Source organism: Leuresthes tenuis, unplaced genomic scaffold (assembly GCF_036924035.1).
Source record: "Leuresthes tenuis unplaced genomic scaffold, fLeuTen1.0.hap1 SCAF_23, whole genome shotgun sequence".
NCBI lineage: Eukaryota > Metazoa > Chordata > Actinopteri > Atheriniformes > Atherinopsidae > Leuresthes > Leuresthes tenuis.
The window spans coordinates 12,851,821-12,866,494 of NW_027325377.1; the positions used below are offsets into that span (position 1 = coordinate 12,851,821).

General features: G+C 41.4%; 1 non-coding gene and 1 pseudogene across 1 annotated transcript; one reads left to right on the forward strand and one right to left on the reverse strand.

The window, feature by feature from the left end:
- Nucleotides 1-9,061: 9,061 nt before the first annotated feature.
- LOC140283442 (U2 spliceosomal RNA) lies at nt 9,062-9,238 on the reverse strand (annotated as a pseudogene).
- Nucleotides 9,239-14,129: 4,891 nt separating this feature from the next.
- LOC140283325 (U2 spliceosomal RNA) lies at nt 14,130-14,320 on the forward strand. The gene has a single exon (XR_011910031.1). It is a non-coding gene; the product is annotated as a U2 spliceosomal RNA (small nuclear RNA).
- Nucleotides 14,321-14,674: the final 354 nt, after the last annotated feature.

A 14,674-nucleotide genomic window follows, 5' to 3' on the forward strand; every position in this document is an offset into this window, starting at 1 on the left:
AACCATAATCTATAAAATGCGGTGAAAAAAAAGGTGTGATAGAAACCTAAAAGGTGGAGCGGAAGTGTTCGGCTGCAAGAAGGTGTGAATGTCCATCTATAGTTGGTGAAAAGCAGGAAAAGCAAGGTCTGAATGCCCAATCTTACATCATCAAAAGCGAGATCAGAGGTGTTTGGCTGCAAGAAAACGGGTAAGGTGTGAATGACCGACTAAATATCAACAAAAGTGGGGGCGGAGGTCTTCGGATGCAAGTGGGTGTGAATATCCCACCATACAAGTATGGTGGAGAGGAAGCTGTGAATGTCCGACCATGGTTTGTAAAACGCGGGTAAGACAAGGTGCGAATGTCCGACAATGTATGATCAAAAGAGGGAGCGGAGGTGTTCGGCTGCAAGGTCTGAATTTCCAACCATAATTTGTAAACACCGTTGAAGAAAAGCCTCGAAAGCCCGACTATACACCATCAAAAGCGGGAGCAGAGGTGTTGCAAGAAGGTCTGAATGTCCACCAATAATTACTGAAAAATGGGTAAGAAAAGGTGTGAATGCCCAACTATACATCATCAAAAGCAGAAGTGGATGTGTTCGGCCACAAGAAGGTTTGAATGTCCGACCATAGTTTGTAAAAGGCGGGTAAGAAAAGGTTTGAATGCCCGAACATACACAATCAAAAGAGGGAGCGGAGGTGTTTCGCTGCAAGAAGGTGTGAATGTCCGAGCATAGTTTGTAAAAAGTGGGTAAGAAAAGGTTTGAATGCCCGAACATACACCATCAAAAGAGGGAGCGGAGGTGTTCCGCTGTAAGAAGGTGTGAATGTCCAACCATAGTTGGTAAAAAGCGGGTAAGAAAAGGTTAAAATACCCGACTCTACACAATCAATAGCGGGAGCGGAGTTGTTCGGCTAAAAGAAGGTGTGAAAGTCCGACCATGGTTTGTAAAAAGCGGGTAAGAAAAGGTTCGAATGCAAAAATATACACCATCAAAAGCGGAAGCCGAGGTGTTCGGCTGCAAGTAGGTCTGAATGTCCACCCATAATTAATGAAAAGCGGGCAACAAGTAGGTTCGAATGCCCAACCATACATCAACAAAAGCAGGAGTGGATGTGTTTGGCTACAAGAAGGTTTGAATGTCCGAGCATAGTTTGTAGAAAGCGGGTAAGAAAAGGTGCAAATGCCCAACAATGTATGATCAAAAGAGGGAGTGGAGGTTTTCGGCTACAAGAAGGTTTGAATGTCCAACCATAGTTTGTAAAAAGCGGGTAAGAAAAGGTGCGAATGCCCGAAAACACACCATCAAAAGAGGGAGCGGAGGTGTTCCGCTGTAAGATGGTGCGAATGTCCGACCATAGTTGGTAAAAAGCGGGTAAGAAAAGGTTCGAATGCCCGAATATATACCATCAAAAGCGGAAACGGAGGTGTTCGGCTGCAAGAAGGTGTGAACGTCCGACCAAAGTTTGTAAAAAGCAGTTAAGAAAAGGTTCGAATATTCAACCAAACATAATCAAAAGTGGGAGCAGAGCTGTTCGACTGCAAATAGGTGTGAATGTCCACCCATAATTCCTGAAAAATGGATAAGAAAAGGTGCGAATGCCCAACCATACATCATCAAAAGAAGAAGTGGATGTGTTCTGCTACAAGAAGGTTTGAATGTCCGACCATAGTTTGTAAAAAGTGGGTAAGAAAAAGTTTGAATGCCCGAACATACACCATCAAAAGAGGGAGCGGAGGTGTTCCGCTGTAAGACGGTGTGAAAGTCCGACCATAATTGGTAAAAAGCGGGTAAGAAAAGGTGAAAATACCCGACTGTACACAATCAATAGCGGGAGCGGAGTTGTTCGGCTACAAGAAGGTGTGAAAGTCCGACCATGGTTTGTAAAACGCGGGTAAGACAAGGTGCGAATGCCCGACAATGTATGATCAAAAGAGGGAGCGGAGGTGTTCGGCTGCAAGGTCTGAATTTCCAACCATAATTTGTAAACACCGTTGAAGAAAAGCCTCGAAAGCCCGACTATACACCATCAAAAGCGGGAGCAGAGGGGTTCAGCTGCAAGAAGGTCTGAATGTCCACCAATAATTACTAAAAAATGGGTAAGAAAAGGTGTGAATGCCCAACTATACATCATCAAAAGCAGAAGTGGATGTGTTCGGCCACAAGAAGGTTTGAATGTCCGACCATAGTTTGTAAAAAGCGGGTAAGAAAAGGTTCGAATGCCCGAACATACACAATCAAAAGAGGGAGCGGAGGTGTTTCGCTGCAAGAAGGTGTGAATGTCCGAGCATAGTTTGTAAAAAGTGGGTAAGAAAAGGTTCGAATGCCAAAATATACACCATCAAAAACGGAAGCCGAGGTGTTCGGCTGCAAGTAGGTGTGAATGTCAGATCATAATTTGCAAAAAGCTGATGAGAAAGGTGTGAATGACCGACAATAATTACTGAAAAATGTGTTAGAAAAGGTAAGAATGCCGGACTATTCATCATCAAAAGCAGAGAAGAGGTGTTCGGATGCAAGAAGCTGTGAATGTCCAGCAATAATTACTCAAAAACGGGTAAGAAAAGGTAGTATTGCCAGATCATAAATGATCAAAACAGGGAGCGGAGGTGTTCCCCTGTAAGAAGGTGTGAATGTCCGACCATAATTGGTAAAAAGCGGGTAAGAAAAGGTTAAAATACCCGACTGTACACAATCAATAGCGGGAGCGGAGTTGTTTGGCTACTAAAAGGTGTGAAAGTCCGACCATACATCCTCAAAAGCAGAACTGGATGTGTTCGGCTACAAGAAGGTTTGAATGTCCGACCATAGTTTGTAAAAACCGGGGAAGAAAAGGCTCGGAAGCCCGACTATACACCATCAAAAGCGGGAGCGGAGGTGTTCAGCTGCAAGAAGGTCTGAATGTCCATCAATAATTGCTAGAAAACATGAAAAAAAATGTGAAGGAATTCATTTTATATCAAAATCCGAAATTGTGTAGAACTCGTGGAAATAAGTTTATTCTCGGTTTCCTAAAGGTTTAGTGTTGTTCTTTGGTATACTGCAAAGTAATACTTTCTATTTTGTTGAAACCGATTAAGTTAAAACTGCTTTGTCCTTCATATTTATCCATGACAAAAAAGAACGTTGTACTTTGCAGGATAGGAAAGAACAACACTAAACCTTTAGGAATCCGAGAATAATCTTCTTTTCACGAGTTCTACACAATTTCGGATTTTGATATAAAATGAATTCCTTCACTCAAACCAAGTTAAAACTGCTTTGTCCTTCATATTTATTCATGTCTAAATAGCTTTAAACAAAAAAGAACGTTGTACTTTGCAGGATAGGAAAGAACAACTCTAAACCTTTTCAGGAATCCGAGAATAAGCTTCTTATCACCAGTTCTACACAATTTCGGATTTTGATATAAAATTAATTCCTTCACTCAAACCAAGTTAAAACTGCTTTGTCCTTCTTATTTATCCATGTCTGAATAGGTTTCAACATAAAAGAAAGTATTAATTTGCAGTATACCAAAGAACAACACTAAACCTTTAGGAATCCGAGAATAAAGCTTCTTATCACCAGTTCTACACAATTTCGGATTTTGATATAAAATGAATTCCTTCACTCAAACCAAGTTAAAACTGCTTTGTCCTTAATATTTATCCATGTCTGAATAGGTTTCAACAAAAAAGAAAGTATTACTTTGCAGTATACCAAAGAACAACACTAAACCTTTAGGAGTCCGAGAATAAGCTTCTTATCGCCAGTTCTACACAATTTCGGATTTTGATATAAAATGAATTCCTTCACTCAAACCAAGTTAAAACTGCTTTGTCCTTCATATTTATCCATGTCTGAATCGGTTTCAACAAAAAAGAACGTTGTACTTTGCAGTATACCAAAGAACAACACTAAACCTTTAGGAATCCGAGAATAAGCTTCTTATCACCAGTTCTACACAATTTCGGATTTTGATATAAAATGAATTCCTTCACTCAAACCAAGTTAAAACTGCTTTGTCCTTCATATTTATCCATGTCTGAATGGGTTTCAACAAAATAGAAAGTATTACTTTGCAGTATACCAAAGAACAACACTAAACCTTTAGGAATCCGAGAATAAGCTTCTTTTCACCAGTTCTACACAATTTTGGATTTTGATATAAAATTAATTCCTTCACTCAAACCAAGTGAAAACTGCTTTGTCATATTTTTCAGCAAGTATGGTCGGACATTCACACCTACTTACAGCCGAACACCTCCGCTCCCGCATTTGATGGTGTATAGTCGGGCATTCTCACCATTTCTCATCAGGTTTTTGCAAATTATGATGACATTCACACCTGCTTTTGATGTTGTATGGTTGGGCATTCGCACCTTTTTTTACCCATTTTTCAGGAATTATGGGTGGACATTCACACCATCTTACAGCTGAACACCTCCTCTCCCGCATATGATCATGTGCGGTTTGATATTCGAAAAATTTTCTTTCATGTTTTCTAGCAATTATTGATGGACATTGAGACCTTCTTGCAGCTGAACACCTCTGCTCCCGCTTTTGATGGTGTATAGTTGGGCTTTCGAGCCTTTTCTTCCCCGGTTTTTACAAATTATCGTTGGACATTCAGACCTTCTTGCAGCCGAAAACCTCCGCTCCCTCTTTTGATCATACATTGTCGGGCATTCGCACCTTTTCTTAACCACTTTTTACAAAACATGGTTGGACTTTCAAACTTTCTTGTAGCCGAACACATCCCTTCCCGCTATTGATTGTGTACAGTCGGGTATTTTAACCTTTTCTTACCCGCTTTTTACCAACTACGGTCGGACATTCACACCTTCTTATGGCGGAACACCTCCGCTCCCTCTTTTGATGGTGTAGGTTCGGGCATTCGAACCTTTTCTTACCCACTTTTTACAAACTATGCTCGGACATTCAAACCTTCTTGTAGCCGAACACATCCAGTCCTGCTTTTGATGATGTATGGTTGGGCATTCGCACCTTTTTTTTACCCATTTTTGAGGAATTATGGGTGGACATTCACACCTTCTTGCAGCTGAACACCTCCTCTCCCACTTATGATCATGTGCGGTTGGATATTCGAACATTTTTTTTCATGTTTTCTAGCAATTATTGATGGACATTCAGACCTTCTTGCAGCTGAACACCTCCGCTCCCGCTTTTGATGGTGTATAGTCGGGCTTCCGAGCCTTTTCTTCCCCGGTTTTTACAAATTATGGTTGGACATTTAGACCTTCTTGCAGCCGAAAACCTCCGTTCCCTCTTTTGATCATACATTGTCCGGCATTCGCACCTTTTCTTACCCGCTTTTTACAAACCATGGTCGGACTTTCACACCTTTTAGTAGCCAAACAACTCCGCTCCCGCTATTGATTGTGTACAGTCGGGTATTTTAACCTTTTCTTACCCGCTTTTTACCAATTATGGTGGGACATTCACACCTTCTTACAGCGGAACACCTCCGCTCCCTGTTTTGATCATTTATGGTCTGGCAATACTACCTTTTCTTACCCGTTTTTGAGTTATTATGGCTGGACATTCACAGCTTCTTGCAGCCGAACACCTCTTCTCCCGCTTTTGATGATGAATGGTCCGGCATTCTTACCTTTTCTAACACATTTTTCAGCAATTATTGTCGGTCATTCACACCTTTCTCATCAGCTTTTTACAAATTATGATCTGACATTCACACCTACTTGCAGCCGAACACCTCGGCTTCCGCTTTTGATGGTGTATATTTTGGCATTCGAACCTTTTCTTACCCGCTTTTTACAAACCATGGTCGGACTTTCATACCTTCTTTTAGCCGAACAACTCCGCTCCCGCTATTGATTGTGTAGAGTTGGGTATTTTAGCCTTTTCTTACCCGCTTTTTACCAACTATGGTCGGACATTCACACCTTCTTACAGCGGAACACCTCCGCTCCCTCTTTTGATGGTGTATGTTCTGGCATTCGAACCTTTTCTTACCCACTTTTTACAAACTATGCTCGGACATTCAAACCTTCTTGCAGTGAAACACCTCCGCTCCCTCTTTTGATTGTGTATGTTCGGTTATTCGAACCTTTTCTTACCCGCCTTTTACAAACTATGGTCGGACATTCAAACCTTCTTGTGGCCGAACACATCCACTTCTGCTTGTGATGATGTATAGTTGGGCATTCACACCTTTTCTTACCCATTTTTCAGTAATTATTGGTGGACATTCAGACCTTCTTGCAGCTGAACACCTCCGCTGCCGCTTTTGATGGTGTATAGTCGGGCTTTCGAGCCTTTTCTTCAACGGTGTTTACAAATTATGGTTGGAAATTCAGACCTTGCAGCTGAACAACTCCGCTCCCTCTTTTGATCATACATTGTCGGGCATTCGCACCTTGTCTTACCCGCTTTTTACAAACCATGGTCGGACTTTCACACCTTCTTGTAGCCGAGCAACTCCGCTCCCGCTATTGATTGTGTACAGTCCGGTTTTTTAACCTTTTCTTACCCGCTTTTTACCAACTATGGTCGGACATTCGCAGCATCTTACAGCGGAACACCTCCGCTCCCTCTTTTGATGGTGTATGTTCGGGCATTCGAACTTTTTCTTACCCGCTTTTTACAAACTATGGTTGGACATTCAAACCTTCTTGTAGCAGAACAGATCCACTTCTTCTTTTGATGATGTATGGTTGGGCATTCGCACCTTTTCTTACCCATTTTTCAGGAATTATGGGTGGATATTCACACCTACTTGCAGTCGAACAGCTCTGCTCCCGCTTTTGATTATGTTTGGTTGGATATTCGAACCTTTTCTTAACTGCTTTTTACAAACTTTGGTCGGACGTTCACACCTTCTTGCAGCCGAACACCTCCGCTTCCGCTTTTGATGGTATATATTCGGGCATTCGAACCTTTTCTTACCCACTTTTTACCAACTATGGTCGGACATTCACACCGTCTTTCAAGTGTAACACCTCCGCTCCCTCTTTTGATGGTGTATGTTCGGGCATTCGCACCTTTTCTTACCCGCTTTTTACAAACTATGGTCGTACATTCACACCGTCTTTCAAGTGTAACACCTCCGCTCCCTCTTTTGATGGTGTATGTTCGGGCATTCGCACCTTTTCTTACCCGCTTTTTACAAACTATGGTCGTACATTCAAACCTTCTTGTAGCCGAAAACCTCCTCTCCCTCTTTTGATCATACTTTGTCGGGCATTCGCACCTTTTCTTACCCGCTTTTTACAAACTATGCTCGGACATTCAAACCTTCTTGTAGCCAAACACATCCACTCCTGCTTTTGTTGATGTATGGTTGGGCATTCGAACCTACTTGTTGCCCGCTTTTCATTAATTATGGGTGGACATTCACACCTTGTCACAGCCAAACACCTCCGCTCCCTGTTTTGATCATGTATGGTTGGACATTCGCACCTTTTCTCACCCGCTTTTTGCAAACTATGGTCGGCCATTCACAGCTTCCTCTCCACCATACTTGTATGGTGGGATATTCACACCCACTTGCATCCGAAGATCTCCGCCCCCACTTTTGTTAATATTTAGTCGGTCATTCACTCCTTACCCGTTTTCTTGCAGCCAAACACCTCTGATCTCGCTTTTGATGATGTAAGATTGGGCATTCAGACCTTGCTTTTCCTGCTTTTCACCAACTATAGATGGACATTCACACCTTCTTGCAGCCGAACACTTCCGCTCCACCTTTTAGGTTTCTATCACACCTTTTTTTTCACCGCATTTTATAGATTATGGTTGGAAATTCTCAACCACTCATCCGAAGACCTCTCCTCCCGCTTTTGTTAATATATTTGAACTTTAGTCAGACATTCACACCTACTTGCAGCCGAACACCACCTCTCTAGCTTTTGATGATGTATGGTCCGGCATTCCTACCGTTTCTAACACATTTTTCAGCAATTATGGCAGGACATTCACACCTTCTTGCAGCTGAACACCTCCTCTCCCACTTATGATCATGTGCGGATTGATTTTCGAAAATTTTCTTTCATGTTTTCTAGCAATTAATTATGGACATTTAGACCTTCTTGCAGCTGAACACCTCCGCTCCCGCTTTTGATCATACATTGTCAGGCATTCGCACCTTGTCTTACCCGCTTTTTACAAACTTTAGTCGAACATTCACACCTTTTTGCAGCCGAACACAGTTTTTTGCAGCCGAATTTGGGCATTCGCACCTTTTCATACCCGCTTTTTACCAACTATGGTCGGACATTCACACCGTCTTACAGCGGAACACCTCCGCTCCCTCTTTTGATGGTGTATGTTCGGGCATTCGAACCTTTTCTTACCCGCTTTTTACAAACTATGCTCGGACATTCAAACCTTCTTGTAGCCGAACACATCCACTCCTGCTTTTGATGATGTATGGTATGGCATTCGAACCTACTTGTTGCCCGCTTTTCATTAATTATGGGTGGACATTCACACCTTGTCGCAGCCAAACACCTCCGCTCCCTGTTTCGATCATGTATGGTTGGACATTCGCACCTTTTCTCACCCGCTTTTTGCAAACTATGGTCGGCCATTCACAGCTTCCTCTCCACCATACTTGTATGGAGGGATATTCACACCCACTTGCATCCGAAGACCTCCGCCCCCACTTTTGTTGATATTTAGTCGGTCATTTGCACCTTACCCGCTTTTGGCAAACTATGGCCTTCTTGCAGCCAAAAACCTCTGATCTCGCTTTTGATGATGTAAGGTTGGGCATTCAGACCTTGCTTCACCTGCTTTTCACCAAATATAGTCGGACATTCACACCTTCTTGCAGCCGAACACTTCCGCTCCACCTTTTAGTTTTCTATGGGGCATTCACACCTTTATTTTCACCGCATTTTATAAAAACACCACAGGAACACCGTATTGAGGCTTTGTTCTGACCGCTCATTCGGTGTCGCGTTTCTTTCAAGCATTTCTCCTGGTTAGCCCGCACTCGGCTCGCTCCCAGAGCCGTGTTAAAGTCTACTTCGCATTCACTCTCTTTTCTCAGCAGACTAAAAGAAACTTCCATCCTGCACCGCTGTTAGCTTTTTCACAAGAGCAGAGGAGAGCGCACCGTTCCCAGCGGCACTGCAGTACCGGGTCGATGCTTGGAGTGAACGGAGCAAGCTCCTTTTTCAACTCCTATTGATAAAAATCCATTTAATATGTAGTCCTTGCATAGACATATCACATATTAAACTGATAAGTACAGATGGATTATGTGCAATTAGTAAAGAGAGTAGAGGACGATCTCTCTCGTTGGAAGTCCTTACCTATATCACTTATGGGGAGAGTTACAACCATTAAAATGATGATACTACCAAAAGTTAACTATTTGTTCTCAATGATCCCCATAAAACCATCTGCTACTTGGTTTAAGTCACTAGATTCATGCATCTCCAAATTTCTGTGGAAAAACAAACCACCACGTATTAGTTTAAAAACCCTACAGAAGACCAAGGACAGTGGTGGATTAGATTTACCTCATTTTCAGCACTATTCCTTAGCCAATAGGTTACAATATATATCAAAATGGTTTAAACCTTGTTGTTGTCACAGTTCCCAGAGACGTTGTAATCGTTGAGGATTCTATATTCACCCCCTCATTAGAGGCACGTGTTGCAGATTGATGACACTGAATCTTCTTCTCTGTTCATTGCTGGCATCATTCCCAGCATCGTAAGTGTTCGTGGCATTGTTAGCCTCTTCTTCTGGATCTTGATATCGAGCATCCTTTTGTATTTCTGGTTTGTAAGTCCTCTCTCTTCGTTCACCGGAGTCTTCGTCTCTTTGTCCTTGAGTTTGGTGATTTTTTCTTCTTTTGATGCCTTGACACAGTGTGACAGGTGATACCACATGGGAGATCCTTTAACTTGGACTGCTGTCCCTGTGCTGCGAAATGGCTGTGCTGCTCAAATGGTCTCTCCTTCATCATATACACAGTTATTTATACATCACCTTCCACCATGAAGCGTTGTCCCTTTTTGTTTCTCTCTTTGTTCTTAAAATGCTGTTATAAATGTCTAAACCAATCCATTAAACTAGATCATTTTGGCAGTAAAGCGATCTACAATGTGCTTGGTCGCAAAGCTGCTCATCTGTGGTAAACAGCTCTTCAGAAAGGCATTCTTCAATTGATTTCACTCATTTTATGTAATAATTTTATGATTTCCTACAAAACTACACTTCTTCTCCCATCTGTCTGAGTATTTAATATTGTCTGGGTCCCGTTAAAACATGTATTTTTCCCATCTAATTCCTTGTTTGCTTTAAAACAAGTATTCCCCATTTTCTATCCCTTCAGTAGCCAACCAGTTTGTATGGAGTACACTGGAGCAACTTGACTGATCAGTAAAACACTGCTTTTGTTGTCACCGCAAGGCTTCCTCCGTCGGTTGTTTCACTGAGACACTACTGAGTAACTACAACTCAACACAGTTTATACACATAACATTCATATACATACTAACAAACAAACAAACAATAATTTATCGCAATTTTCTCATCTCTGTTTGAACGTACACCCAGGTAAATATTCCTGTAGTCTTCTCATACCGACTATGGACCCATTCATTGTTTAACTTCACTGTTTTGCAAATCCTAATTGAATATTACACATTGACATTGAACTTTACTGGATAAGCAGGTCTTCATTGCATTCAGCAGCCTATATGTGAGCATTTATGTGTAAGCTGTTCTTCTTTGCATTTATCAGCAGCAAGCAATTCTTCACTGCACATGCATATGTAAATAGTAAAACAATTCCAATGTGTTAGCGAAACCTTCTATATCACAGTGGTTTCTAAGGTCTATTTTAAGTTCTTTGCCATCAGTGAGATGACATTGTTTACAAAGTGTGTCAAATTATCACTGAAGATCTTTTCAGGAATTTCAAATCTAGAAATGAGTTATTTTACGCGTGATTTTGCTACTGAGAGTGCATCTGCTTGTGCACATGGAAATATTTCAGACCATTTGGTAAAAACCTCTGTTGTCACTGAGCAGAATCGTTTCCCGTAACATTAATTTAGTTCAATGAAATCTACAAAATAATGAAATAATGAAATCCAAACAAATATGTTGAAAAAGATACACTGGCTTAGGGAATTATCTTCGTTTTGGTCTTAGATTGCCCTGTGGAATGTATTTTGCACATATTTGACCTGCTAGACAAAACTTTATTCATTTATTTATTCTAAAAAAATGTTTTTAATAATTAGTAAAACCATATGCTGTAAAAACCTGGTTCATTATTGCTTCCATCCCTCCTGTTGAGACATGACATGGTCCGTGGCTCAATACTGCAGCGTATTTAAACAAATTCTTTGGCAGTATGGTTTTCCTTCCGGTCATTCATACGAGTCTATTGTAGATGGCAATTGAATAACATCTAATAATGCTAAAATATTTGTAGTTTATACATTTAGCTGTGGATGTCGACATACCTGTTTTTCCAATGCTGTGTTAACACATGTACAGTTGAGAAGGCATACTGACTGTCAGTGTAAACGTTAACAACCTTTTTGTTATTTAATTTACAAGCTTCAGTTAAAGCTACCAATTCGACTGCTTGAACAGAGTAATTTTTTGGTAGTGGTTGTTTTAAGAAAACTTCAGTTTCTGTTACTACTGCAAATCCTGTAGCATTTGTGCCATCAGGGTTTTTTTCCTTGATCTGTTGAATAAATATAGTTATTTCTGCATTTTCATAATGTATATCAGTTAAGTCTGGCCTGGGTAAAACACTGATGGTTATTTCTGACATGCAATCATGAGGCTTTCCATCTGTGGGGTAGGTAGCAGTGTGGATGGATTAAGTGTAGCACATCTCTCGACAACAAGGTGTGGCTGTGAAAGAAGAACTGTTATGTAGGAGAGATGTCTGGTAAAGATATTTTGTTAAGTAACCATATCACAGCCACTGCATGAGGTACCTTAAGTGTTAATGGGTGAAATAACACCATTATTGTTGATGCCTGCACTGCCAATGGCTTCTGGCCATTGATTCAAAAGTACGATCTCGTCCCTTTTTCCCCCTTCCAGTGGACACTGGCCCCTAATTACCGCAATTCAGCAGGGGGTCTTTCATTAGGAGTACTGGACTCCCCCGTGCACGGTTTCAGCTCCGACCCTGGACAGCGGAAAAAACGTTGAGATCTGGTTTGAGGACCCAATTGTTGAGAAAAGTCTCTCAATGAGACTCAGAGTTGCTGGAGTCAGTTAATGCAAAGGTTTAATCTTGCAGCAAGTTCAAGAATGTGTGTGTGTATGGGTGTATGTGTGCGAACGTGTGTGAGTTTGTGTGTGTGAGAGTTTAAAGAACCTGTTATCCACAGGCAGGCCTTAACTAGTATGGCACGGGTCCAGCCTGTCTCATCTTTTTTGGAAGGTCCAGCGCTCGGCCGTAACCCTTCTGTCTGTTTGGACTCTCACATACATTCGGTTAATCATAGAAAAACGAGAACAAAACTTTTTAGCCCCTTAGATTCATAAAACAGACATGGTGCAGTTATTTCCATTCTAGAAAATAAGAGTAATCACCACCATTCCTATAAATTCTGGATATTCTAACAATCTGAATCTTTTTTAAATGTTCGATGAAGCCCTTTGCTGTTCTGTTTAGAGACTGAGCTGATCATAAACCAAGTTTTGCTCTTGAACCAAGCTTCTAAACTCTTCACCTTTTTCATTTCTCAGTTAGTATTCACTTTAAAACTGATTAAAAGAAAAATTAAATGAATGCCTATCAACAAATGTGGGATCTAAACTCTAGTGCTCCCTCTAAAATAATTTCCTTTCTCAATTCAGAAATGTGTGTGTGTAAGTCACAACACCACGGCTTTCTTTTCTCTCTTTTCTCTACACTCTGCACTGTGAGCACACACAACAAATCAGAAAGGCTTTTTTCTCTCTTTTCTACATTATGGACTGTGGGGACACAAAACCGCTCTCTCTTTTTTTTTTTTTGATTGTGATCCTCCCGTAATAAAATGGTCGGATCTTATCAAACACTTTGCTTCTGGTGACAAGTCAGCGAAACAGCGTATACACGTCAAGACACTGAATCAAGTTTGCCACAAGAACTCATAAGTTTGGCAGTATTGCTCTGCCGTCAGCAATCATACACCCATTTTATTTTCATGAGACATGTGCAGGCACCTGTTCATCTACTGTTCTATCACTATGAATTAGTTTATCTATTATCAATAAGGATACTTCTACAACTACTATCAAAGTATGTCCGGACTTCTTATGTTGTCAGTTGCTATATATGAATAAGTGGGTTGCTACTGAAAAGCATTAAGCATGTCACACAGCCCAAACATATAACATTTCAGGACACACCACACAGTTAACAACCACAGTGAAGCGTGTCAAAGCCCAAACATGTAACATTCAACAGGACACTTACACAACACATTCAAATCAAACAGTCAGACAACATACAAGAACCTATACCCCAGCCGGCATTGCTCCCTGCCTATTTTCCTACAACTCACTATGTGTGCGCACACATTTATTCACAAACTCTTCAACTTATACTCTTTTACCGAAGCTGCTACAGCTCGATTGGCCAAATACCCTTAGATCCTATTTCGGTGAATTTGACATCTGCCTTGCATGTAACAGATTAGCGGTTTAGCAGTTTTAATTTAGTTTGAGTGAAGGAATTCATTTTATAGCAAAATCCGAAATCGTGAAGAACTCATGGAAGTAAGCTTATTCTCGGATTCCTGAATCTTTAGATTTGCTCTTTGTTTTACTGCAAAGTACAACGTTGAGCAGCACTAATGAGTTGTTTCTATTTTTGGCAGGCTTTACCTTTGCGGATGAAGCCCTTTCTGTCTGTGCAAAAGAAATCTTGTTACTGTGCAGAGTGACTTCTCTGAGTAGAGTCGCCTTACTTGTTGCGACTGTGCCAATGTTCGAAGCTGGAGTGCAAAGTTGTTGCTTGAATGGTGCTCGCTGGAGCGTGCGGTAGTGTAAAGTTATACCATTTAAAAGGGCTGAAGAGTGCTCAGTGCAGCGGGTGGGCCGAGGTGCAAAGTGAAACTATGGCCATAAAAAGAACACCGCTACAAGTGCGCATTGTGCCAGGAAGGGCCCTCGGACGTGAACCAGTGGACAGTTATCGCTTCTCGGCCTTTTGGCTAAGATCAAGTGTAGTATCTGTTCTTATTAGTTTAATGTCTGATGTGTCCTCTATGCGAGGACTACATATTAAATGGATTTGTATCAATAGCAGTTGAAAAAGGAGCTTGCTCCGTTCACTCCAAGCATCGACCCGGTACTGTAGTGCCCCTGGGAACGGTGCGCTCTCCTCTGCTCTTGTGAAAAAGCAAACAGCGGTGCAGGATGGAAGTTTCAGGGAGCCCAAGATGAAACTTTCTTTTAGTCTGCTGAGAAAAGAGAGTGAATGCGAAGTAGACTTTAACACAGTTCTGGGAGCGAGCCGAGTGCGGGCTAACCAGGAGAATTGCTTGAAAGAAACGCGACACCGAATGAGCGGTCAGAACAAAGCCTCAATACGGTGTTCCTGTGGTGTTTTTATAAAATGCGGTGAAAAAAAAGGTGTGAATGCCCCATAGAAAACTAAAAGGTGGAGCGGAAGTGTTCGGCTGCAAGAAGGTGTGAATGTCCGACTATATTTGGTGAAAAGCAGGTGAACCTTACAT